Source organism: Cervus canadensis, chromosome 9 (assembly GCF_019320065.1).
Source record: "Cervus canadensis isolate Bull #8, Minnesota chromosome 9, ASM1932006v1, whole genome shotgun sequence".
Classification (NCBI taxonomy): domain Eukaryota; kingdom Metazoa; phylum Chordata; class Mammalia; order Artiodactyla; family Cervidae; genus Cervus; species Cervus canadensis.
In genome coordinates, this window is record NC_057394.1 from 74,852,087 (window position 1) to 74,878,373 (window position 26,287).

Consider the following 26,287-nt stretch of genomic DNA (forward strand, 5'->3'; position numbering starts at 1 on the left):
CACATTTCTGTGATACTCTTGCCCTTAACTTTGACTTCTAATCTCTCTCCTGATCTGGTGCATCCCTGTAATGCTGTCAGGCCCCTGCTGAAGCTCTCTGTTCTTGTCTGGGAAGCAGAAACTACAGTGCAGGTGTCTCCGGTGTCCCTTGCTCTGCCCCTGACTGGCCTGACCAGCAGCCCCTTTCTGGTACAGTAGCTGCCGTGTCACCAGTGCAAAGGGATGACGCTTGGGGCCTACAGGGGCCTTAAGGACGTCGGTTTTGTCATCAGACAGATGTTATGATTCTGGTCTCATTTTTTCTAGCTTTATAATATGATGCAAGTCACAACTGGTTTGACCTTTGATTCCCAGTAAAATTGAAATAATAAAACCTCATGATTATTATTGTGAGAATTAAATGTATAACGTACAATGGACTGGGCATAAGTCTGGCACACAGAACATAGAAGCTCAATCCAGCTGTTTCTTCAGAACAGTGTAGGGGGGTTCTTCACTTTCAAATAAGGAAAGCCTAAAAACCCATCATTAGCTATTTCTTCTTTGGAAAAAGTGTTCCATTTGCGGTCCTTGACAGAAATGAATAAACTCTGAGGCCATTGTATCCATCAGGGTTTTATAGGAAATAGATGGCATACTCAAAAAGTTTTAACTAAACAGATTTTAATAAAAGGTATGGGCAGAACCGAAGGAATTCATAAAGACGAGGAAGCACTCAGGGCCCAACAGCAGGAAAAATAAAATAGTGCAATTTCAATGGTAGAAAATAATCTAGAATAAAATTGCAGCTCATTTTTGAGCTCCTACCCTGTGTTAAGTTATGTGCTAGGCTAGCTGATAGGTCCACAAGAGCTTAGAGTCAAGTTCAGGGTAGAGTACACACAAACTGTTAACCACTGTGGTGCTTATATGTTAGCTTGCATCAGAAACTGTTGTTGGACTTGATAAAATGCAGACTGCTGGGACCCAGCCCAGAATCTCTGATTCAGTGGGTCTGGAGTGAGGCTGAGAAGTTGCACTTACAATAAATTCTCAAGTGATGCTGATACTGCTGGTCCAGGCCAATGCTTGCAGAATCATGGAACTATGATGGTGTAATAGGAAAATAAACACAACTCCCCCCTAGAGTTTGGGGGGCAAATGCCTCAAATTCAGAGAACAGTAAGTGGCAGGCCACCTATGCAGAAGAAGCTAAGTGTGTGAAAAATAATTTCTGTAGCTACTCTGTCTTCAAAGTGGTAGAGCAAAACTTCCCACTATGTGAGCTTAGCATAATGACTTCCTTCGAAAGGGTACAGTGTTGAAAGAGGGAAATACGAAGAGTAACTTTCCAGTGGAGAAAATGAACAAACACTACCTCAGCCAGTTGGTCAAGGTCAATATCAACAGTAAAGTTAATGCAGACAGTATGTACTCTTGATACAATGTGATGAGAACAGCAGTTTACATGTGTGGTCTTCTTCCTTAAAACCTAGTGTATAACTTTAGTGTAATATGAAATGTTCTCAGTTAGGGACATTCTACCAGATAGCCTGGTCAGTACACCTCAAAACTAGCAAGCTCATCAAAACCAAGTTTGAGAACCTTTCACAGCTAAGGGGGTCCTGAGGTGACACGAAGCCAGACATTGGCAGATGGATTCTTTACCACTGCACCACTTGGGAAGCATCCTCCCCACCAAATAATGAACTGAATAAAGTATGAAAGTGAAAGTGAAGGTGAAGTTGCTCAGTTGTGTCTGACTCTTTGTAACCCCATGTACTGTAGCCTACCAGGCTCCTCTGTCCGTGGGATTTTCCAGGCAAGAGTACTGGAGTGGGTTGCCATTTTATTCTCCAGGGGATCTTCCTGACCCAGGGATTGAACCCAGGTCTTCTGCCTTACAGGCAGACGCTTTACCATCTGAGCCACCAGGGAAGTTCCGAATAAAGTATAGACATCAGTTAATAATAAAGTATAAATATTAGACCATTAGTTGTGTCAAATGTACCACGCTGATATAAGAAGTTAACAATAGGGCAACTAGGTGTGAGGTACATGGGAACTCTCTTATTATCTTGATAACTTTTCTGTAAATCTAAAAATATTCTAAAATCATACAACATAGCAATCCCACTGCTGGGCATACACACTGAGGAAACCAGAATTGAAAAAGTACGTGTACCACAATGTTCATCACAGCACTGTTTATAATAGCTAGGACATGGAAGCAACCTAGATGTCCACTGGGAGACGAATGGATAATAAAGTTGTGGTACATATGACCAACCTAGACAGCATATTAAAAAGCAGAGACATTACTTTGCCGACAAAGGTCCATCTAGTCAAGGCTATGGTTTTTCCAGTAGTCATGTATGGATGTGAGAGTTGGACTATAATGAAAGCTGAGCACCGAAGAATTGATGCTTTTGAACTGTGGTGTTGGAGAAGACTCTTGAGAGTCCCTTGGACTGCAAGGAGATCCAACCAGTCCATCCTAAAGGGATCAGTCCTGGGTGTTCATTGGAGGGACTGGTGTTGAAGCTGAAACTCCAATACTTTGGCCACCTGATGTGGAGAGCTGACTCATTCGAAAGACCATGATGCTGGGAGGGATTGAGGGCAGGAGGAGAAGGGGACGACAGAGGATGTGATAGTTGGATGGTATCACCGACACAATGGACATGGGTTTGGGTGGACTCCGGGAGTTGGTGATGGACAGGGAGGCCTGGCATGCTGTGGTTCATGGGGCTGCAAAGAGTCATACACGACTGAGTGACTGAACTGAACTGAACTGAACTGAACATATACACAATGGAATATTACTCAGCCATTAAAAAGAATGCATTTGAATCAGTTCTAATGAGGTGGATGAAACTGGAGCCTATTATACAGGGTGAAGTAAGTCAGAAATAAAAACACCAATGCAGTATATCAACGCATATATATGGAATTTAGAAAGATGGTAATGACAACCCTATATGCGAGACAGCAAGAGACACAGATATAAAGAACAGACTTTTGGACTCTGTGGGAGAAGGTGAGGGTGGGATGATTTGAGAGAATAGCATTGAAACATGTATATTACCATATGTGAAACAGATCACCAGTCCAAGTTTGATGCATGAAACAGGGCACTCAAAGCTGGTGCGCTGGGACAACCCAGAGGGATGGGATGGGGAGGGATGTGGGAGGGAGGTTCAGGATGGGGACACATGTACACTGTGACTGATTCATGTCAAATGTATGACAAAAACAACCACAATATTGTAAGGTAATTAGCCTCCAATTAAAATAAATAAATTAATTAAAAAAAAACATCTTTTGCAACCTATAAAAAAAAAGTTGCAGACTTCCGTGGAGGTTCAGTGGTGAAGACTCCATGCTCCCAATGCAGGGGGTACAGGTTTGGCCCCTAGTTAGGGAACCATGCCCCATGGCATGGTCAAAAGAATGAAAATTTTTTTAAATAAAATTAAATTATGTTTGTTTTGAAAAAAACTCCTGTGGAATTGAATATCTCTGAGGCAAGATGACCATCAGAAAAGGACCCGACTGGGTGGATGGCCAGAAGCTGAGGTGAAGGGATCATTCATGGCCAGCTGGGAGAAGTTAACTTGTTCAGGGGATAACAGTAACATGGCCCAGGTGGCAGAGGACAAGTAGAGAGATTTTCTGAAGACCATCTCCCTGCCAATCCCTGCAAAATAAAGAGACAACCTGTGGTCACTGGACATGCACAACTGGCCTTGACCCAGCATACTACCACATTAGTCATGTGACATGGGAATTTTCCACTAAACTCACTAATGTCACCCCCAGTTTCCTGTGCTTTCTGTTGAATGACTGACAAAATCAATGATCGAGTGTAGATCTCTCTACACTTTACATTTCTGCAAGCCTACATCATCAGTTAGTACCTGAGAATGCTATAAAAACTATAGGGTCACTCCAAGATTACCCAAGGGAATAGAGGGGGAGAAAAAAAAAAGCTATTCAAAAGTGCAAGTTTAAAAGGCAGTAATGACCAAACATACTCAAGTTACTTTCTGCTCGTATCCTAATGTGTTCAGATTGTTCAAATAATTCTTTACAATTCATTGTGCTGTGTTTTGTTGAAGACATACAGGTAAGAAGGGTAGAAGAATTATAGAGACAGCAGTGGATTAGAGTGATGAAAAGAGTTTTCCACATGAAAAGGCCACTCAGGAGGGCTGCATTAAAGCAAAAAAGAGGAGTTTCCAGGCTGCAACTCTATGTGCACACACACACAGTCTAGGTGAACACACACACACAGACACACACACTCCACAAGAGAACACAGGAACTAAGGGAGGACCATGATCAGCAGACACCTGGTGGTACAGCATGTGTTACCCAGGGTGTACACGGGGGCAGGGGACGGCATTCAATACAGCTGGAGGCGGAAAATATATATATGTTACCTGTTCCTTGTTAGGGAGTGACTTGTGGTAAAGAGTCTACAATAACTAGTCCAAGAGAAGGTTGATGTGGACTTCTCATGGGGAAGACGAGGAGATGGGTCAAGTCGACATTTCTTGAGTACAATGAATTCCTCCTGGAGATCTTAGGATGTGGGGTATAAAAGAGACACAGAAATCAGAGCTGCCTCTCAGTTTCAAGATCTGATGCTATTCATTAATGATACCAAAAACTAGTATGGGGGAATCAGTTAGGAGAGCAGGTCAAATGTGGGTCAGTGTGTGTTTCAGAGTGGTCAGCTCAGTTTGAGAATTTTATGAGACATCCAGAAAAATGATTCTATCATGTAGAGTGTGAATTAACTTATTAGTCAAGTTATATGCTTTTTGCAATCCTAGATAAAATACGCCTTCCTCTCAACTCTGCTTTGACACCTCTTTATTCGTATTTTTCTGTGGTCCCTCATCTCTCTCCAAAGCATAATTGTTCACGCCTTTCTGTGTGTCATCGATACTGAAAAAACCTCAAATGTAGCACTTAAATCAGTGTCAGTGGTTCCTGTCGGCTTCCCCGCAATAAAGAGCCGTTTGCAGCAAGGAGCTAACTTTGAGCCCTTCACTGAGCCTGGAACACATGAGGTACTCAATAGATATTGTTGAATAAATGAGTCAGGAGATTTGGCTTCCTGTGAAACAAGAAGGTCCTCTGTGGTGTGAGAGCATGAAGAGTGGAAGAGGAAAAGGGAATGAAGTCTAGAGAGACGATGAAGGATAAAGTGAGGGTGAAGGATGGGCCTGGCAGCTCTTGGGTGTGCTATCAGCATCACCCCAGAGCAGGTGGGATGTTGGTGGTGAGCGGCACTCTCAGTGCCCTAACCTTGTTTGATGTCACCACTGTTTCCTGGTTACTCTTTAAAAAAAAAAAAAGATTAGTTTATTTTTGACTGTGCTTGGTCTTCCTCGCTGTGTGAGGGCTTTCTCTAGTTGTGGAGAACAGAGCCTACTCTCTAGTTGTGGTGCAAGGGCCTCTCACTGCCATGGCTCCTCTTGTTGGGAGCTCAGGCTTGAGCAGTTGTGGTGCATGGGCTTAGCTGCTCCATGGAATGAGGGCTCTTCCTGGACCAGGGGTGGGACCTGTGTCTCCTGCATTGGCAGGCAGATTCTTTACCACTGAGCCAGCAGGCAGATTCTTTACCACTGAGCCAGCAGAGAAGCCCAGCTTCCTGGTTACTCTTGATGAAGGACACAGGGCCAGTGTGACAGTGTATGGAGGGGTGGACACATGGTCTTTTGGGGGGACCTTCAGTGAGACCCGGTGTGTCATCTGGTATTTGAGCCACACTGTTTTTCGGCATCTAGGGCAGGTTAACTTTTTTCAGCTCCGTTTTCTATACATCAGAGCTCTGCTGAATGAGTGGAGCCCAGCACAATGTGAGTGCCAGCCATACACATGATTTAAATGGAACCAATTTTCTCCTCATTCAAAATTCCTCTGAGGGAGAAATCAAATGATTTCATTGGCTGGGAATTTATAGTTCTCAAAGAGCTATAAATGAGCAAAATGAATAGGAATGGTGTTCATAGGAAGTAGGCACATGGATAGTTTAAACTTTTAGTTGTAACAGTCTTTTAAGAATGCAAATTGTTCATTAACAGATGTACACTTAAGGGCCTGAGATCTAAGTAAGACCATATGTAGAAATGAAGAAAATGGCCAAAAGGCCCTGCCTGCCTTCAATTGAAATCTCTCCAAATAAGCCAAACATTTTTTGAATTAATATCTAACAAAGCAAAATTTAACTTATAATTCACAGGCAGTTGATTTCCTATAACTCTAGTTCCTAATATACTGATATTATACTGCTATATTAAAGATATTTAATACTTAGGGATATGGTCAACACACATTGCTCTGAATAGAGCATTTTGTGCTCTACTTAGAATTTGTATTATTAGTTATTCACTCCATCCAAAGAGTATCTACTGCTGGGGAGATGGAACAGAGATAGTATGTATTTCTTTTCTACCCAACATGAAGTACAACTTGAATCAACTTCTTGTATACAAACAATGATAAAGCAACCTAAGAGAGATAATTGTGTACTTGGCATTGCTTGAAACCACAAAAAGGGAGTAAAGTGGTGTCACAATATGGAGCAAAGACTAACCTTCAATCTGATAATCCAGCCCAGGGGCTTAGAGCTCTAGGCTGGGGGCTCTTGGAGGCTTAAAGAAGACTGTATTTTCTGTAAAGAGCTTGCCTTTGAATGGACAGTGGAAAAGATGACATGTAAAATAAAACCATAAGAAATATGAAGATTCAGGATACTAACACCTTGAAGAAAAAGATAACCTTACTCAATAAGTCGAGATAACTCTATGCATTCCTTAACTCTTATAACCTTTCTTCTCTTAGCTAGAAACAATTCAGCTTCTCTTGGACAATCAGCTCAGTAACATTTTCCCCAATCACTGTCAGAGACCTACAGTCAAGCCAAGCCCAAGTATAAATTGTCAAGTAGGTACAGAACCCACTATGGGTGGAGACCCTGGTTTCCCTTCTCCATCTTTACCACTAGTCACCCAGCTAGAGAACTAACATTTTTGAGATCTTGCTATTTACTACATACCAGGCATGGTGAAAGGCATTTTTTCCTCATACTCTTTTCCCTCCAGTTAAAACCTGTTTTTAGAGGAGGATCTAATGTATTTAATTAGTTGATTAATAATTAATAATAAGTAAACAAATGAGAAGTCATGTGTTAGGGTGACTGTTATATTTCCATTTTGATAATACTTGACCTTGAGCACTGTGGACAAGACTAGAGCATTGGGGAAATGGCAAGATTATCAAGTGAGTTATAGGGGGTTGTGACTTTAAAATGTTGACAAATGCTGTCTTGGGCCAATGACCTGATGTCCACTAATGACATCATGAACAGCTCTCTGGGAAGAGACCACACCACTGGAAGTCCACTGGAAGTTCCTACGCACACCTGCCTCTGGCCCTGGGTCTTTAGAGGCACCTGAGTGGTGGGATCCATCCCATCTCTGTTTTCACTTGTGGGCTGTTCACATTTACAAGTCCCCTGGCTTTCCTTAAAACATAAAGACTATACTGAAGGCTGTATTCTAGAACCTTCATTCCAAGAAATATCTTCAGTGAGCACCTAGAAAAGCACTTGAATCTCCTGGGGGCTCCCAGCTTTCCAGACCAATATTTTCATATGGTTGCAAGTCTATTTGTGTTGTGCATGCAGAAATAAAAATATTATTTCCCATAATATCAACTATGTCTCTCATCCTTTGATGTAAAAGTTAAGCTAGTAAACTTCTGTAATATTTCACAGAATCTTGCTTGAATGCAGCCCAATTTTCTCCTGAAATAAAATTCCATTTTAAGCATTAGAATTTGTATGCCAAATTTGGCCCTTCAAAAATAATGGAAAATATAAATTTTTACTACTGAGTTATAGGCTTTGGAAAAGAGAAGGTTAGTAATGAAAAATGGCATACAAACTGAATAACTAATGCCAATAACAGATGATACCATCTCAATAATGCATCTTACACACGGCAGGACTAACATTCAGGTCACATCAGAGCTCAGTTTTGAATGAAGTGGAAGCTTGCTCACTCAGCACCTTTGGTTTTCAGACTCTATTATCTTGCTTACTTAGGAAATTTAATGTTGTGTAATTTATTTTTTTATCGCTTCATTTGAAAGTCTCTCTTCAAAACAAGATATCTTTAAGGGCTTCGACTGTCTTTTACACTCAGATACCTATTTTTATAAAAGGATAAGAACTCTTGTTAAAGAAGATGAGCAGCAAACACTGCAATTTATTGGAATCAAGAAAAAAATGCCACATTGTGTTCTAAAATTACCAAGACGAGGATGGACTGAGGGCCTGGAGAATTGCAAAAGCTGTTGAGCAGTGAATACTGTCTTCAAGGAGAAGACCTCTATCAAAATATTAAAAGAAAACACATTCCCATCAGCATTTTTCTCTTCACGAAGGATTAGAGTCTTTTATAACTGATTTGCTCAGATATCCTTTCTCTAATTAGAGTATGTACTTATCTGTGTTTTTTCAGTTAGCACAACTCCTATTATTCTTCCTCTCTTCCACCTTTCTAAGGCTGGTCCAAAACTGCCATTACTGTGAGGTGAACCTGACCTTGTAAATCAGCAATGGATTGTACTGCTCACAAAAAGACAAACATAAAGGAACACATTCTATAAATCTGCAAATCTAGAAGCCCAATATCAGGAAAACAAGAATGGCAATAATTAGAAAATCCAGTTAAGTTTAAGTTCAAACCTATACAGACAAGAGTGTGTAAACACTGGGTATTTGGCAAGCTATCTTAGGCATCTGTAAGAGATGGTCTTATTTTAAAAACTAAATCCGATAGCAAACCAGGATTTATAAAGGGCCTACTAGGTGTTCAGATTTGGGAAGAGACATGAGATGACATTAAACATTTCTCAATGGTCTAGGACCAGGTTGTTGTCCTCAGAAATGGACCAAATAGGAAGGTAAATGAACCAGATTTCCCTCACTACAAGTATGAGCACTCCTGTCTTCACACTGTGTAGGTCACCGAAATAGAAACAGCTTGGTTTGCACCTATGTGTCCTGCCTGCATATGACAATGAGGCCCTTGGAAGGTGGTGCAAAAGTTTCCAAGGTCATCTGCAGTGTTGCTGCTGGTATCTTGGGGAGACAGCAACATGCATTGGTCATGAACTTGGACTCGGGCCAGATTACCTGAATTTGCATCCAATCTTCCTTGCTTACTCACTGTGTAACTCTAGGGGAGTTACTTAACAGTCCTGTACCTCATTTTCCTCAATTGAAAAATGGGGATAATAATAGAGTTATTCCGAAGATAGCTGAATTCATGTAGGAAGTGCTTAGGACAGTGCCTGCCAAACAAGCACTCAGTAAAACACGCTATGGTTATTTTTAATTTTTCCTTAAGGATGACAGAAAGATAAAAATGTCTGGTTCCTGATGGGAAGCTTTGCATCATCTATTGCTGTTTCTGGAAACAGCAAGGTTGCAAGTGGTCCCCCAGGTTACAATGCCTTTAGAATCTAGAGGAGGGAAGTTTGCTGATGATGTAATGCCGCTGGTAGAGAGAGGGGACCCTTATTGTTTTAACATCCTTGTTTTCTCTATGGTCTTTATTTTCATTTGATTTCAATTCCTCACATCTTTCCTTCTCAGTAGTGAATTGAGTTTTGACGTGGTTATTGTTAGGCCCGCTGTCCCCAGAGGCAGCTGCATATTAACAGCGTCAGAGCACCCTCTCCATCTCTTTCTTCTTAATTCAGCCTTAGGTACTGGCTCCTTGCTCCATCCCTTGTTTCTTTTTAGCAGGCAGGCACTCTCCCCTGCTGCTCCAGAGTGGTATTCTGCTCTGACAGCTAGTCTCACCATTTTGTCCAAATCCTTCATTTAAAAACTCACCTCATCCAAGAGACCTTTCCAGAATGAAAATGGTCTCTTACAGACAGCAAGTGACTGACTGGAAAACCACCATATACTTCAGACCCCCTCCTTCTCATGCTCCTCTCCGTGGAGTTTCCCAGGTCAAATTTTCCCCATGTCTCTATCTTTTCCCACTTTCCTTATAATCTTTCAATTTCTTACTAATTGTTATCTGTAATCATATAGATTCTTATTTTTAACTGCATTATATTTACCTGCATTTTCCATATGATGAACTTGATTTCTGGGGAGAGGGCATCCATTTTCCTGTTAGGAAACAAAAAACACCAGACCAACTATATTATTTTAATCAGTGTTTCTCATCATGCCCATAGTTACTCTGTGAATATCTTCTTACTTCTCTCAATCAATCAGCTATTTATTGAATGCCTTGTTCTTGTTATTTTATTGCATTTAAGTTCAGGTTGATCAGCTTAATTGAAAAGAAAAGACATGTAGTATTAAAAGATGATATTTTTGAGCAAGGGAGATGGCCAATTATATGTCTTATTTTTTAGTCTTTTGAAAACTAGATGGTAGACTTTATCTAACATTGTGTGGATTATGTTTTATAAATAGATTTGAATGAAAACATAAAACCCAAACCAGACTGATTTCCATAAAGGTGAGTTCTATCTTAGAATATGCTTTCTCTCTCACACAGACTATGGTTCCCCAGCCCTAGCCCTGTCTCTACAGGAGGAGAATCCTTTAGGACCTAGTTGTAATTGCAGAGAGTCAGCAGTGAAAACTGACTTTTCTAGCTACATAACACTGTTGTAAAAATCAACAGAGCAACACTCTCTCAGAAAACAAATGACAAAGAAATCACAGGGGCTAAAAAGTCATGTGCTATGATAAGTTGAATAACCATTTCAAGGGAACTTTTTTTTTTTGGCAAGGTGGGAGGGGGGCAAATCATATTTTTTTCCCATAGCCTTGCCAGTTTTCTGGAGACATAGTTCCTGGTTTGAGTGTTTGGTAACTATTACATTATTGTGTGATGGGTGTAAGATGTTCTGGGACCTCTTCTGCTATACTTTTTCCTTAAATTATTGTTAATCTTTTGCTTTTAGCTGGTTACTATGGTTAAACTCATAATGGCTTTTCATTTTGACAAACGTTTAATTTTCCATAAAGGTACAGAACAGTTCCCTCTGACTCTCCTCTTAGAATTCCTTCTCACATTCCCTCTCTCAGAATTCCCTGTCACCACCTTCTCTCATGGCTTCCCAGGTGGCTCAGTGGTAAAGAATCCACCTGCCAATGCAGGAAACTCTGGTTCGATCCCTGGGTCCTCAAGATCCCTGGAGAAGGAAATGGCAACACACTCCAGTATTTCTGCCTGAGAAATCCTATGGACAGAGGAGCCTGGCAGGCTATATGTAATACATGGGAGGTCCTAAAAGAGTCAGAAACCAGTTAGCTACTAAACAATAACAAAAACCACTACTTCAGTCAAAAATCCTTCATACCGTTACTAATTCAAAATTCTCTCTTGCACTCACTCACTCAAAATACCCCATCCTCCTTATCTCAGAATTCCCTCACTCATAAATCCCTCACACCATCTCAGGCTCAAAGTTGCCTACCAACCTCTTTCTCTCAGAAATCCATCTCACCTTCCTAGTCTCAAAATTCCAACAAACTTCCCATTCTCTCATAATTCCCTCTGACACTCCTCTCAGAATTCCCTCATATTCCCCTGCATTCTAAGAATTTCCTCATACTCTTTGACTGTCAGAATTCCATCTGAATCTCTTTCTTTCAGAATTCCCTCTGACTCTCCTAATGTGAGAAATCTCTAATCCTTTTTCTCTCAGAATTCCATCTCATCCTCCTTGTCTCAGAATTCCCTTATAATATCCTTCTCTCAGATCATTCATATCATTCTTCCCTCAGAGATCTCACTCACCTTAGTGCTTTCAGAATTACCTATAACCCATTTTCAATCATAAATGCCTCCCATTTTGTTATCTCATAAACTGCATATACACTACATCTATCAGAATTCTCTTGAACATTCTGTTTTTCTAACAATTCCTTCAGGCTCCCCATGGTTCTCAGAATTCACTCAGAAACTTCCATCTTTCTGTCAGAATTCTCTCAGAAAAGTCTGACTTCCTGTCAGAAACCTTCATCTTTCAGTCAGAAACGTCATCTTTCTGTCAGAATTCTCCCAGAAATGTCTGTCTTTCTATCAAAATATTCGTCTTTCCCTCAGAAACATCGTTTTTCTGTTAGAATTCTCTCAGAAACGTCTGACTTTCTGTCAGAATCGTCCATCTTTCTGTCACAAACGTCCATTCATTTTGTCAGAAACACTCCTCTTTCTGTCAGAAACATCCGTCTTTCTGTCAGAATTCTCTCAGAAACGTCTGTCTTTCTGTCACTAACGTCTGTCTTTCTGTCAGAATTCTCTCAGAAGTCTGACTTCCTGTCAGAAACGTCCATCACTGAGTCAGAAACGTCATCTTTCTGTCAGAATTCTCCCAGAAATGTCTCTCTTTCTATCAAAACAGTCATCTTTCATTCAGAAACGTAGTTTTTCTGTCAGAATTCTCTGAGAAACATCCAAACATCCATCTTTCTGTCACAAACGTCCTTCATTTTGTCAGAAACACCTGTCTTTCTGTCAGAAACATCTGTTTTTGTCAGAAATCTCTCAGAAACATCTGTCTTTCTGTCAGAAATATGTCTGTCAGAATTCTCTCAGAAACATCCATCTTTCTGTCAGAAATGTCCATCCTTCCATCAAAATTCTCTCAGAAATGTCCGTCTTTCTGTCAGAGACATCTGTTTTTAATATGCCTTGCTTATTTTGCTCTTTGAAAAATGATGAACTCAATAATTTTGGAAATGAGCACTTCTCTGAGGAGTAGAAACCATAAATTGCTGGTTCAGGAGGACAAAAGTTTAAGGACCTGAAAAATAGGGCAGTGGGTTATAGAGGCACTGCGATTGCAGCATATCTCTTCCTTGAATGCAATCTGCATCAATATTGCATGTGCTATTTTCCCTTTCTATTTCATTTACTTTTCGAAGTACCTTTGCAGTGACCTAGTACCCTAGTTATTATGTTCTGCTGAAGACATTCTCCAGAGACCTGGGCTGCCTCTTTTAAGTGCTTTCTCGGTTAGTTGAACTTTTGGAACTTAGGACATGCCTCCAAAAATGATCCCAGGGCTCTCAGAGGCAGTGGTTCAAGACACACTGATAGCTCTTCTCTTAAGGTACTATACTGCTACTTAGATGAAGGAGAACCCACTGTGTTCTATAATTAGATATTTTCCCTTATTTCAGCAGAGAGAGAGATGACAGAGACAGAAAGAGAGAAATGATGTAGGGAAGTAGTAGATACAGGTTTTCTTTTTTTGCCATCTTTATTTACACTCTCTACCCAGTCAATGGCAGCTGGTATATGTGTAAAAGCAGCAGTGTTAAAACACATGAAAAATAACATAATGTGGTATGATTTAAGTTGCTAAATATGAAATGAATGTCATGTGTTTGCATGGCTGGTTCAAAGGATGTACTATATTGGTTTATATAAAAATACACTGATATTCAGAGAACTCATTTATGGTAAAGTCTTTCTCTGCCTTTAAAATATTTTAAACTTACCTTGTTAGGATTTTATATCATGTAAATATCTAAAGGGGAAAAAATGTTACCAAACACAAATAATCAACAACAGAGTAGTTCCCAGATAATTTTTTTACATGTTTTATGATTACTTGAGAATGTTGTTCTTTTCTTAAAAATGCCTGTAGTAACCTACCCTAACAAACCACTTCAGTATTCTTGCCTTAAGAACCCCATGAACAGTATGAAAAGGCAAAAAGATAGGACACTGAATATGAACTCTTCACAGTGGTAGGTGCCCAATATGCTACTGGAGATCAGTGGAGAAATAACTCCAGAAAGCATGAAGAGACGGAGCAAAGCCAAAAACAAACAAACAAACACCCAGTTGTGGATGTGACTTGTGATAGAAGTAAAGTCCAATGCTGTAAACAGCAATATTGCATAGGAACCTGGAATGTTAGGTCCGTGAATCAAGGCAAATTGAAAGCGGTCAAACAGGAGATGGCAAGAGTGAACATTAACATTTTAGGAATCAGTGGACGAGAATGGACTGGAATGGGTGAATTTAACTCAGATGACCATTATATCTACTACTGTGGGCAAGAATCTCTTAGAAGAAGTGGAGTAGCTGTCATAGTAAACAAAAGAGTCTGAAATGCAGTACTTAGATGCAGTCTCAAAAACAACATAATGATTTCTGTTCGTTTCCAAGGCAAACCATTCAATATCACAGTAATCCAAGTCTATGGTCTGACCAGTTTTGCTGAAGAAGTTGAAGTTGAAAGTTGTATGAAGATTACAAGATCTTCTAGAGCTAACACCCAAAAAAAAGATGTCCTTTTCATTATAGGGGACTGGAATGTAAAAGTAGGAAGTCAAGAAATACCTAGAGTAACAGGCAAATTTGGCCTTGGAGTACAGAAAAGGCAAAGGCTAATAGAGTTTTGCCAAGAGAATGCACTGGTCATAGCAAACACCCTCTTCCAACAACACAAGAGAAGGCTCTACACATGGACATCAACAGATGGTCAATATCGAAATCAGATTGATTATATTCTTTGCAGCCAAAGATGGAGAAGCTCTATACAGTCAGCAAAAACAAGACTGGGAGCTGATCATGAACTCCTTATTGCCAAATTCAGACTTAAACTGAAGAAAGTAGGGAAAACCACTTGACCATTCAGGTATGACCTAAATCAAATCCCTTACAATTATATAGTGGAAGTGACAAATAGATTCAAGGGATTAGATCTGATACAGTGTCTGAAGAATTATGGACAGAGGTTCATGACTTGTACAGGAGGAGTGATCAAGACCATCCCCAAGGAAAAGAAATGCAAAAAGGCAAAATGGTTGTCTGAGGAGGCCTTACCAATAGCTGTGAAAAGAAGAGAATCAAAAGGCAAAGGGAAAAAAAAAAGAAAGATACACATTTGAATGCCAAGTTCCAAAGAGTAGCAAGGAGAGATAAGAAAGCCTTCCTTGGTGATCAATGCAAAGAAATAGAGAAAAACAATAGAATGGGAAAGACTAGAGATCTCTTCAAGAAAATTAGAGATACAGAGGGCATATTTCATGCAAAGATGGGCACAATAAAGGATGGAAATGCTATGGACCTAACAGAAAAAAAGATATTAAGAAGAGGTGGCAAGAATACACAGAAAAACTATACAAAAATGATCTTCATGACCCAGTTAACCACAATGGTGTGATCACTCCCCAAGAGCCAGACATCCTGGAATGTGAAGTTCAGTGGGCCTTAGGAAGCATCACTATGAACAAAGCTAGTGGAGGTGATGGAATTCCAGTTGAGCTATTTCAAATCCTAAAAGATGATGCTGTGAAAGTGCTGTACTCAATATGCCAGCAAATTTGGAAAACTCAGCAATGGCCCCAGGACTGGAAAAGGTCAGTTTTCATTCCAATCCCAAAGAAAGGCAATGCCAAAGAATGTTCAAACTACCACACAATTATCTTCATCTCACATGCTAGCAAAGTAATGCTCAAAATTCTCCAAGCCAGGCTTCAACAAGATGTGAACTGTGAACTTCCAGATGTTCAAACTGGATTTAGAAAAGGCAGAGGAAGGAGAGATCAAATTACCTAAATCTGTTGGATCATCGAAAACATCTACTTCTGCTTTATTGATTATGCCAACAGCCTTTGACTGTCTGGATCACAACAAACTGGAAAATTCTGAAAGAGATGGGAATACCAGACCACCTGACTTGCCTCCTGAGAAATCTGTATACAGGTCAAGAAGCAACAGTTAGAACTGGACATAGAACAACAGACTGGTTCCAAATCAGGAAAGGAATGCGTCAAGGCTGTATGTTGTTACCCTGCATATTTAACTTATATGCAGAGTAAATCATGAGAAATGTTGGACTGGATGAAGCACAAACTGGAATCAAGATTGCCAGGAGAAATATCAATAACCTCAGGTATGCAGATGACACCACCCTTATGGCAGAAAGTGAAGAAGAACTAAGGAGCCTCTTGATGAAAGTGAAAGAGGAGAGTGAAGAAGTTGGCTTAAAACTCAACATTCAGAAAACTAATATCATGGCATCTGGTCCCATCACTACAAGGTAAATACATGGGGAAACAGTGGAAACAGTGAGAGACTTTATTGTTTTCAGCTCCAAAATCACTGCAGATGCTGACTACAGCCATGAAATTAAAAGACGCTTGCTCTTTGGAAGAAAAGTTATGACCATGCTAGAGAACATATTAAAAAGCAGAGACATTACTTTGCCAACAAAGGTCCATCTAGCCAAAGCTTTGGTTTTTCCAATAGTCATGTATGGATGTGAGAGTTGGATTATAAAGAAATCTTAGTGCTGAAGAATTGATGCTTTTGAACTGTGGTGTTGGAGAAGACTCTTGAGAGCCCCTTAGACAGTAAGGAGAACCAACCAGTCCATTCTAAAGGAAATCAGTTGAATATTCATTGGATGGACTGATGCTGAAGCTGAAACTCCAATACTTTGGCCACCTTATGGGAAAAACTGACTCATTTGAAAAGACCCTGATGCTGGGAAAGATTGAAGGTGGGAGGAGAGGGGGACAACAGAGGATGAGATGGTTGGATGGCATCACTGACTCGATGGACATGAATTTAAGTAAGCTCCAGGAGTTAGTGATGGACAGGGGAGCCTGGAGTGCTGCAGTCCATGGAGTTGCAAAGATTCAGACAGGACTGAGTGACTGAACTGACTGAACTGACTGAACTGAACTTACTCTAGCAGGTTCTCTCATGTATTATAGAAGCTGAAAGTCTGGAAATTAGATTTTTCAGACTCATTGGAATAATGTGTGCAAGGGTCAGGCACATTTTTATTTTTGGAATAGCAGTTTGATGTTGTTGGAATACAAAGGATGTCTCAGAATTATGGAGCTTTGAAAGGAGTTATAATAATGGCAGCACCAGGCACTATTTTAAGTGCTTCACATGTACTAACTCATTTATTCCAAACAACAGTCCCCTTTTAACAGATAAGGAAACTATGGCACAAGAAGATTAATTTCCTCAAGGTGCCATGTAGGAGATAATAGATGAGTTTTGTTTTATGGTGTCAGAGCCAGAAAATGCCTTTAAGATGCCACAGAGTTTCCTCATTGAAGAAAATCTATAAAATTGTTCTAAAGCACATAAGAGAAGAACCAAATAAATACTGACAATAACAGGTCTCTCAGTGAAAAGTCCTCAGACTGTAAATGTTAATTCTCCCTGAATTAATCCATAAATTCAATTTAATTCCAATCAAAACTCCTTCAGGATTTTAAATGATATTTTACAAGGCAATTATTGTATTGAATTGGATTTATCTGGAAGATAATTTTCATCTAGAAGATAAAATTCTCAAGTTTTGCCATGAGAATTTTGAAAGAAATTTGAATGGTGACTTTTACTATCAGATATTGAAAAATACTATAGTGATGAAAGCAGTGAAGCATTAGTAATGCTGGTGCAGAGAAACGATAAAGGAAATAACCATGAAAAGTCCAAAATCAGTGTGCACATATGAACAATGGGGCATTTAAGAGTAATGGTGGATTTTTGAAAAATGATGTTGGGACAGGTTATTATCCATTTTGATAAAAATGAAGTTAGACACTTATGCACACATCCAAAAATCCATATAGAATAAAATTGTGAATTTTTATTATGAAAACATTAGAATAGTTAAGAAATAATTTAGAATGGAAGTAGAGCCTTCTTGAGAATATATAAATCCCAGAATTTACAGAGGAAAAATTGACAGGTTTGAACTACCTACATTAAGGAGAAAAGCATTCTTATATATCATTAATAACAACATAAACAACACAAACAACTTGAGAACAAAAATGCATAACAATGGCTGAATTAAAAAACACCACCCAGATTTTAACTTGACCATATATCTCTAAGGACCCCTTGGGGCTGCCACACTATCCACATCCAATCAGAACAATCAGTTCATACATTCTCCTCTCTTTACAAACCTCCAGTACTCCCTCCTTCCTCCACATCCTCAACTGATGAGCTTTTTTCACTGAGAAAATGAAATTGGTCAGAATTGAACTTTCTTGTCCTCCCACTAAAACACCTAACAGCTTACCTGCTCTGCACCTGGAGATTTGTTTTGCTGCTTTTTTGTTGTTGTTGTAGTTTTTAAACAATGGAAGAATGACCTGTGCTCCTCTCTGCAGTCAGAGTCTCCACCTGGGCTCTGGATCAGATGTTTTCTTACCTACTCAGGGTCTACTCTCCCTCCCATGTCATTAATTTAGACTGTTGGCTCATTTCCACCACCAGAAATCATCCTGAAAAAAAAAAAAAAAAAACCTTACACAAATAAAATCTTCCTTTGTTTTACATCTTCCTCTGGCTACTACCTTATTTCTCTGTTCCTCTTTAAAGCAAAATTCCTCACTTGACATGTACCCGTCTCCTCTTGCTGTTCTGTCTGGAGAGCAATCCATTTAGAATTGTGTCTCCCTTCACTAAAACCTCTCTTCTCAAAGTCACTAATGACCCTCACATTTCCAAATATGGTACATGCATGCTAAGTTGCTTCAGTTGTGTCTGACTCTTTGCAATCCTATGGACTGTAGCCTGCCAGCCTCCTCTGTCCATGGGATTCTCCAGACAAGAATACTGGAGTAGGTTGCCATAACTTCCTCCATGGGAATCTTCCAGACCCAAGGATAGAACCTGCATCTCCTGCAACACCTGCACTGCAGGCGAATTCTTTACCAGTGAGCCACCAGGGAAGGCCAAATATGGTATTTCTTCTAAATTCTCAGCTTGATCTATTTCTCTGTCACTTAAGACCTGATCTTAGAATCTACTGCAGTTCCTGCCATATTCTATTAGACAAAACTGTCGTGGAATTCAACCTTATTTGAGGTCGGAACATGAGGGACTATTTGGGAATCATAGAGCTTCAGACAAGAATTAATAATAGCTAATTTTATGAGCATTTACTGTGCACTAGGCCCCATTCTAAGTGTTTCCCTCGGCTCCTGGGGCCCCACATTCGCCTGGTTTTTGTCTCACCCCACTGATCACTTCTTCTTAGGCTCCATAATGGATCCTCCCCTGTTCTTTTTACCCAGTGGATACTGGAGTGCCTTAAGACTTGGTCTTGGGCAGCTTCCTTCTCCTGCCCACACTGAATCCACAGAACTCCACTCCTTTTAATAGCATCTGTATACTGCTGACTCATAGACGCATGTCACCTCCTTTCCCCTCTTGAATTCCAGACTCCTCCAGCCAGGGCCAAGGCAGCAGTGAGATATTGAATAGGTTTCTCAAACGTAATGTATACAAGAGAAATTCCTTTCTTTTCCCTCCAGTCTTCTCCATCTCAGCAAAGGGCGCCACCACTTACCTAATGTTTAAGCCAAACACCCTATAAATTACCTTTTCTCTCTTTTCCCTCATATCCCCTATTCAAACCATCAGATGCTCTTGTCAGCCTTGTATTCAAAATTCATTCCTAAGCTGGAATCAAGATTGCCGGGAGAGGTATCAGCAGCAACCACAGATATGCAGATGATACCACTCTAATGGCAGAAAGGAAAGAGGAACTAAAGAGCCTCTTGAGGGTGAAAGAAAAGAGTGAAAAAGCTGGCTTAAAATTCAACATTCAAAAAACAAACATCAGGGCATCTGGTCCTGTCACTTCCTGGCAAATAGAAGGGGGAAAAATGGAAACAGTGACACATTTTATTTTCTTGGGCTCCAAAATCACTTTGGACAATGACTGCAGTCACAAAATTAGAAGACACTTGCTCCTTGGAAGAAAAGCTATGACAAACCTAGACAGCATATTAAAAAGCAGAGACATTACTTTGTCCACATAGTCAAAGCTATGATTTTTCCAGTAGTCATGTACGGGTGTGAGAGTTGGACTCTAAAGAAGGCTGAGTGCTGAAGAATTGATGCTTTTGAACTGTGATGTTGGGGAAGACTCTTGAGAGTCCCTTGGACTGCAAGGAGATCCAATCAGCCCATCCTAAAGGAAATCAGTCCTGAATATTCATTGGAAGGACTGATGTCAAAGCTGAAACTCCAATACTTTGGCCACCTGATACAAAGAGCCAACTCACTGGAAAAGACCCTGATGCTGGGAAAGATTGAGGGCAGGAGGAGAAGGGGACGACAGAGGCTGAGGTGGTTGGATGGCCTCAGTGACTCAATGGAACCAACTCCGGGAGATAGTGAAGGACAGGGAAGCCTGGTGTGCCATAGTCCATGGGGTCACAAAGAGTCTGACATGACTGAGTGACTGAACACGTGTGCATGCATACTCTTACTGCATTCTGATTTACAGATGAGGAGGCTGAGGCCTATGAGCAATGAAGTAAGGGCACAGAAAGACTAGGTATTTTCCCCAATTCATCCAGTAGCTAAATAAGAGGTTGATCATAATTTGATCCCATTAATCTGGTTCCAAAGTCTGTGTTTTTACTTTCTATCAGTATACTCTCTCATGTTTACAATTATGATGGAAAGATTTGGGACAAAGAGAAAGACAACTAGATGTCAAAGGCATCTGTATGTATGTAGCTGACAGTGTGAATTTAGTTTTCTTCAAAATTTCATGTTCCCAGATTTAAATAGAGGCCATGTAAATGCCAAAGTCTTTTTGTTTCAAAATCATCTCTCTTTCTCCTTTTCTTCCTCCCTTCTATCCCATCTCTCACTTCTCTCTTACAGTCTTCACACCACTTGAATATGTCCCACAAGTTTACAATATTAAACTCTACGATTACAGCCATTGTCTAGCACCATAAGCACAATCCATTAGCAACTTTGGATATGAACACAGCCAATGTATTAAAAGAATCACTAAGCAGGTAATTTTTACTTTAAGAATGACACTCTCTCCTTTTGCCCTTAGGTTTCACTACCCTCTTTTGGATTTAGAAAAGTGAAGAAAACATTTAAAATCCTCTGAGTTGTCATTGCCTCCTGAAAATAACTTTCCTTCTTCATATAACAAAGATATTTTTTTCTTATGTTTATCATTGTCCTCCTCCAATAGAAAACAATTTCTGATTATTTTTAAGTCTAAAAATCCAAAAATTATCATAAAGAAAATGAGAAGTGAAACTTCTATAGTGAATAGGAGATGGCAGCCTTCTTCAGCCTAAGGAGATAGCATGAGAAAAGCCAGCATGAGTGGAAACACCAAGTGCATGAGACAGGCTTGATCTTTCAATGTTCAGCTTATTTAGCTAAAGTCACAGTCACATTCACCCACTGGTCTTTGCAGACACTCACAGTCTGGGTGGACTGTCACATAGGGATAAAGAGAAAAGAAACAGCTTTACTGTTTGTATCAGGAAGTTGCACATTACTGTTAACTGAGAGAGAAAGTAAATTACTTTTAAATGCTGCTCCTCCAGCGTCAACTGGTGCAGGCTGAGACCTACCAGCCCCCACAGTGTCAGGGGCTGGTGCTGGGGGGCATTTGCAAACACTGACAGGGTGGGAGTACCTAATGGGAAGAGCGGGGCGAGAAATTTTCCCTCAGGATAACTAAAGAAAAAAACAGAAGAGAGTGAAGCACAGCTAGTTTCCTGGTGGAGAATAATTGTAGCACCTTCTGTCACTCATTGCTAAAATAGTCCCGTTATGTAAATACATGTGGCTTGCTCCCATCAACAGTCGCTTGTTTCAGTTTTTCTTCTCCAAGTAGATTTGTTATTTTCTAAACAGCAAGGATTGTAGCTTGTATTTCTTTTCTAGACACAAGGCTACTCCCTTTTGCCTGCTTTACCAGCCAGCACAGATATGAATTCTCTTATCCCCACTTCCTCTCCTTACTCCCTAAACATGAGGACAGATAGACCTCATTAAGAATAGACAGATAACTACTCCCTGGGCATTGTTTAGTGAACAGATTTTCAGACTTGTTCTCCTGGTACTTCAGCACACTTTTGTCATATCTCTAACTAGAAAAGTTAAAACTAAAATGAGATTTCTGGAACTTAGCATGTGGCATGCATGCATGTACATGTGCATGCACACACACACAGAGGAGGCAATAAAATCTTGAAATAATTCAACTCAATTTAAAGTTTTATTAAACCTTTAGTGCATGGAGGGTATTGTGCTAGGTGTTGTGGATAACAGAGAACTGAGGAAGACTCACCCGTAAGGATCTACTCTCTGGTAAAGGAGACAGACAGGGACATAAATAACTCTTAAGGGGAGACAGACTGTAATAAAAATGACCCAGAAGAATAAATAAAACAGTATAAGAGTGTCAATTATACCCATAATCACAGAGGTATTAAACCACTAGAGCTAGAATTTAAGCTACATAAATAGTTTCAATTAGACCATCCTTCTTTCCACACACTGATTTCAGCACAGCTCTGTGTATTGGGTGATCTTTGTTTAAAAATCATCTCTTTGTAATACAGTTTGCTAAGTTAATTTCATGTCTTTTGGTCTTTTTGCTAAATTAGCACTTCTCTTTGCAAATATATATATTTTTTGCTGTTAATTATTTGTTCTCCACGCCCCCTCCAGTACTGTTTCCTTCTATAGTCTTTTACCTATTTTCCTGTCCATTCTATTGTTCTCTTCTCTCCTGTCACCTTCGCCCATATCTGCAATATTTCTCCAGACACAATGCTTTCTTTTCTTGTATTATTATCCTACTGGTAGGAGAATCAATTTTCTTTTGAAGGAAAAATATTGTCAGAGGGACAATAATTCCCCTCAAATAATCCCTTTAATTCTGGGTCATGCTGGATCTTGGAACAAGTGAATGTCTTTCTTTCTAACTGTCCATGGCTCTATTAACAAAACTATTGGTGTTTCTCTGAAGCATAAGCAGTTGAAAGGGGTAAGAGCACAGACATAAACTAACACTTTGATTCCGCACAAGGTTGGGATGTGGTATGCATGTCCTCTCTGATGGGTGGTTGAGCTCTTCTGGTGGGATAAACAGAGTGAATGTATGTGAGCCTCCACTGTTTCAGATGACGGTCTCTTGTATTTGTGTGTTTGCCTAAACACCTCATTCATATTCAGTATCTCACTGAACCCCAGCCCCAGGACTGTGATTCAGTGTGGTCCTGCCTCATCCCTTTTTCATATGCAAAAAAGAGGCTAAAGTCCAGTAACATTAAGTGATACGCTGCATGTCCCTGAGCAACTGGTATAGGAACCTGCTTTTTTTTTTTTTCTTTCCCCAAATTCAGTGCTCTGCTTCAAAGCTAGCATCTCACCCCTGGTGCTAACATGCAGCATGTGAGGTGTCACATGATAGTTGGTTGACACTCACTTGATAAAAACTTGATCTTACACTCTAAACTGCTCATGATTGTAAAGAACCACTTAGGAATTAAATATAACTGTTTTTTTTCCCGTTTCCTCTTTTAAAACATGCTCTGCTGATTTTGATTAGGCGGAAAATATTGTAACTGTGGTTTAGCTTGTAGTAGTGATGCTTCACCAACCAAGCATGAGATAGAAGTTCAAGAAACATCAGTGGAGAAAAGGGAGCTCTCCTCATTAGTAAAAGCAATTAGTGTGGCCCAGCTGAGCAGCCAACTCGCCCAGGGGTGTTCTCGCGCACTGCAGGCATCTGAGTGCGGTCTGTTAACTGGGCAAGCCACTCTTGGCAGGAAGCTAAATATTGTCATTGATTTTAATTGTTCTCTCCACTTTACAACTCCTGATTCACAGCCGATTGTGCTTAAGGAGAGTTTGTTCTCTGGAGAGAACTTCCACTGTGTCTGGTCCTCTGAGACAACCAAGGTGGTCTGCATTTTGAAAAATCAAAGTAGGACAAATGATTTCTGTAAATAGCAGAGCAAAACCTTCTGTGCTCAGTGACAATTTTGAGTGAATCGTGCTTACAGGGAGTCATAGGTGGACACAATAATCAAACCACTGAATCTAAGTCCCAGAACAGAAAGCCCAGTGTAGGTGGGGAAGATTTGGAGGTTCCGTGAGAGTATAGATAGGATTCCCCCAGTCACTGGGGACAAAGGAACTTACGCAGTTTGGAGGACTTCCAGCATTTCCTGGCCCTGGCAAAACTTCACCACTGCTTAGGAGAGGAAGGTTCTCTCAGATATCAAAAACAGACACATTCTGTTTCTTTGTTTAATTATGAGTTCATTGTAAATGCATATGGGAATAAAAAGGGAGGGAAAATGATCATGTCTGCCGTAAATCCAGTCCTCTGAGCAACTGGAACACAGTCTCTGCCATCCAGAACACAGCAGTAGCTCTAGTTAGCCTGCATGAGCTCTGGTGACCGAATGGCCACCCCAGTTGCTCAGAACTCAGCTCTCCTCTCCCTGATGGGTATTTTGTCTCTGCTAATGAATACATAACCTTTATTTTTCTTTTTTCTAATTCTTGAATTCAGTTTCTACTTTATTTTTGCTTTTTTACTGCTGCCATCTCCATGCAGCTGTAGTGGATTGTTACCACTTTCTGACTCTCTCACCACTGCCTCCTTCCTAATCACACCAAATCCTCCTCAGAAGGAATTCTCCATCATCCCATCAGATGGAGGTCTCCATCTCTATCAATCTTGGTGGAGACAAGGCCTCACTTCCACTGCAAAAATTAAGGGACCCTGAATTTCTCTCTTCCTTCTAGAACTCTTCTAGTTCTCAGAAAGAACTATCTTAGATTTTGCCAATATGATCATTTCTTCTAAAACTTCAAATCTTGAGTGAATGATGCAAGAATTTGAAAATGACAAGAGGGATTTTTCATCTCAGCAACAGTAACATGTACAGAACATGGTGATTCTGTGCATGACCTTGGCTCCTGTTATTTTGCTGACTTTCTGCATTTTCTGTACATCTCTTATACAGGCGACCCTCACAGATACTGCAGATTTGGGTCTGGATCATCACAATGAAGTGAATATCGCAATAAAGCAAGTCACATCAATTTTTCTTTTGCTTCCCAGTGCATATAAAAGTTATGTTTATACTGCAGTGCAGTCTGTTAGGTGTTCAATGGTATTATGTCTATAAAAACAATGTACACACTTTAATTTTAAAATTAGTGCTGTTGGGAAAATGCCTGATACAGGGTTGCCACACACCTTCAATTTGTAAAAAGAAAAAAAAATTATTGCAAAGTACAATAAAATAAAGAGCAATAAAATGAGGTATGCCTGTATTTTTTGTGTTTCTTAGAGATTTCTTTCCAGTAAATTTCCTTTTCTTGTGAAATATTAGAATGTACGCACTGGGATATTTTTCTGCTTGTTCAGTATAAGTATTTAGTGCGTCAAGCATTGTCTGACCCAGAATGAGTGTTCAATGGCTATGTATTATATAAATGAATGAAACAATGGAATATCAATTACTGTTGCTTGCAACCAAGTTTCTACAATGCAATGTAGGAGGAGGAACTCAAGCAGAGCCCAGTGGTCTTTCTGAATGAAGACGGACTGTGAAATTCAAGGACACTTATGATCTTAGAATTTATGGGATGGAATATTGAAGGGAAGAAGGCTGTGCACAGGGAAGACTACTGAGATCTGTAGGGGATGTCCTTGGAGCTTTGAGCACAAGCTTATCTATGTATGCTTGAGATGCATCTCTATAAGGTAGGAAAAAGAAGCCCCCAAAGCTATAGGGTGAATAATACCCCAAGTTAACGCAGATACTTTTCCCCCTGCAGCCAGACTGGAGAGACCTCATACTACTTGGGGAATTTGGTAGACTCCTTGGAAAGTTCTTGCCTTAGCAGTGGACTCACTTATACCTAACATGAAGGCTGCTGTGGGTCCATCCTAACAAAACTTGAAAGAAAACCTTAAAATCATTACATTGACTTGCTGGTAACTTTACTTTCTGCCAGAAATAAGACATTGTTTAAATAAATACAACAAAATTCACTATAAAACAACAACATAAATTTCACAATGTCTAGCATTAAAAAATTATCAGGCATGAAAGAAAGCAGGAAAATATGACCTAGAAACAGTAGGAAAAAATAAGAAAATAAGGGAATGGTATAATTAGCAAATATGGTTTTAATACTGAAAATACTAATGACAAATGAAAAGTGAAAGTGAAAGTGAAAGGCACTCAGTCGTGTCTGACTTTGCGAACGCATGGACTATACAGTCCATGGAATTCTCCAGGCCAGAATACTGGAGTGGGTAGCCTTTCCCTTCTCCAGGGGATCTTCCCAACCCAGGGATTGAACCCAGATCTCCTGCATTGCAGATGGATTCTTTACCAGCTGAGCTACCAGGGAAGGCCAAGCATATAATTACAAATATA

The 26,287-nt window shown here is 40.0% G+C and overlaps 1 long non-coding RNA gene across 1 annotated transcript in view; it reads left to right on the plus strand.

Moving 5' to 3' along the window:
* Positions 1-25,146, plus strand: part of LOC122447079 — a 546,471-nt gene extending 521,325 nt beyond the window's left edge. Inside the window, exon 11 of the long non-coding RNA XR_006271124.1 lies at positions 24,860-25,146. This is a non-coding gene — a long non-coding RNA (uncharacterized LOC122447079). The remainder of the gene's footprint in view (positions 1-24,859) is intronic.
* Positions 25,147-26,287: the final 1,141 nt, after the last annotated feature.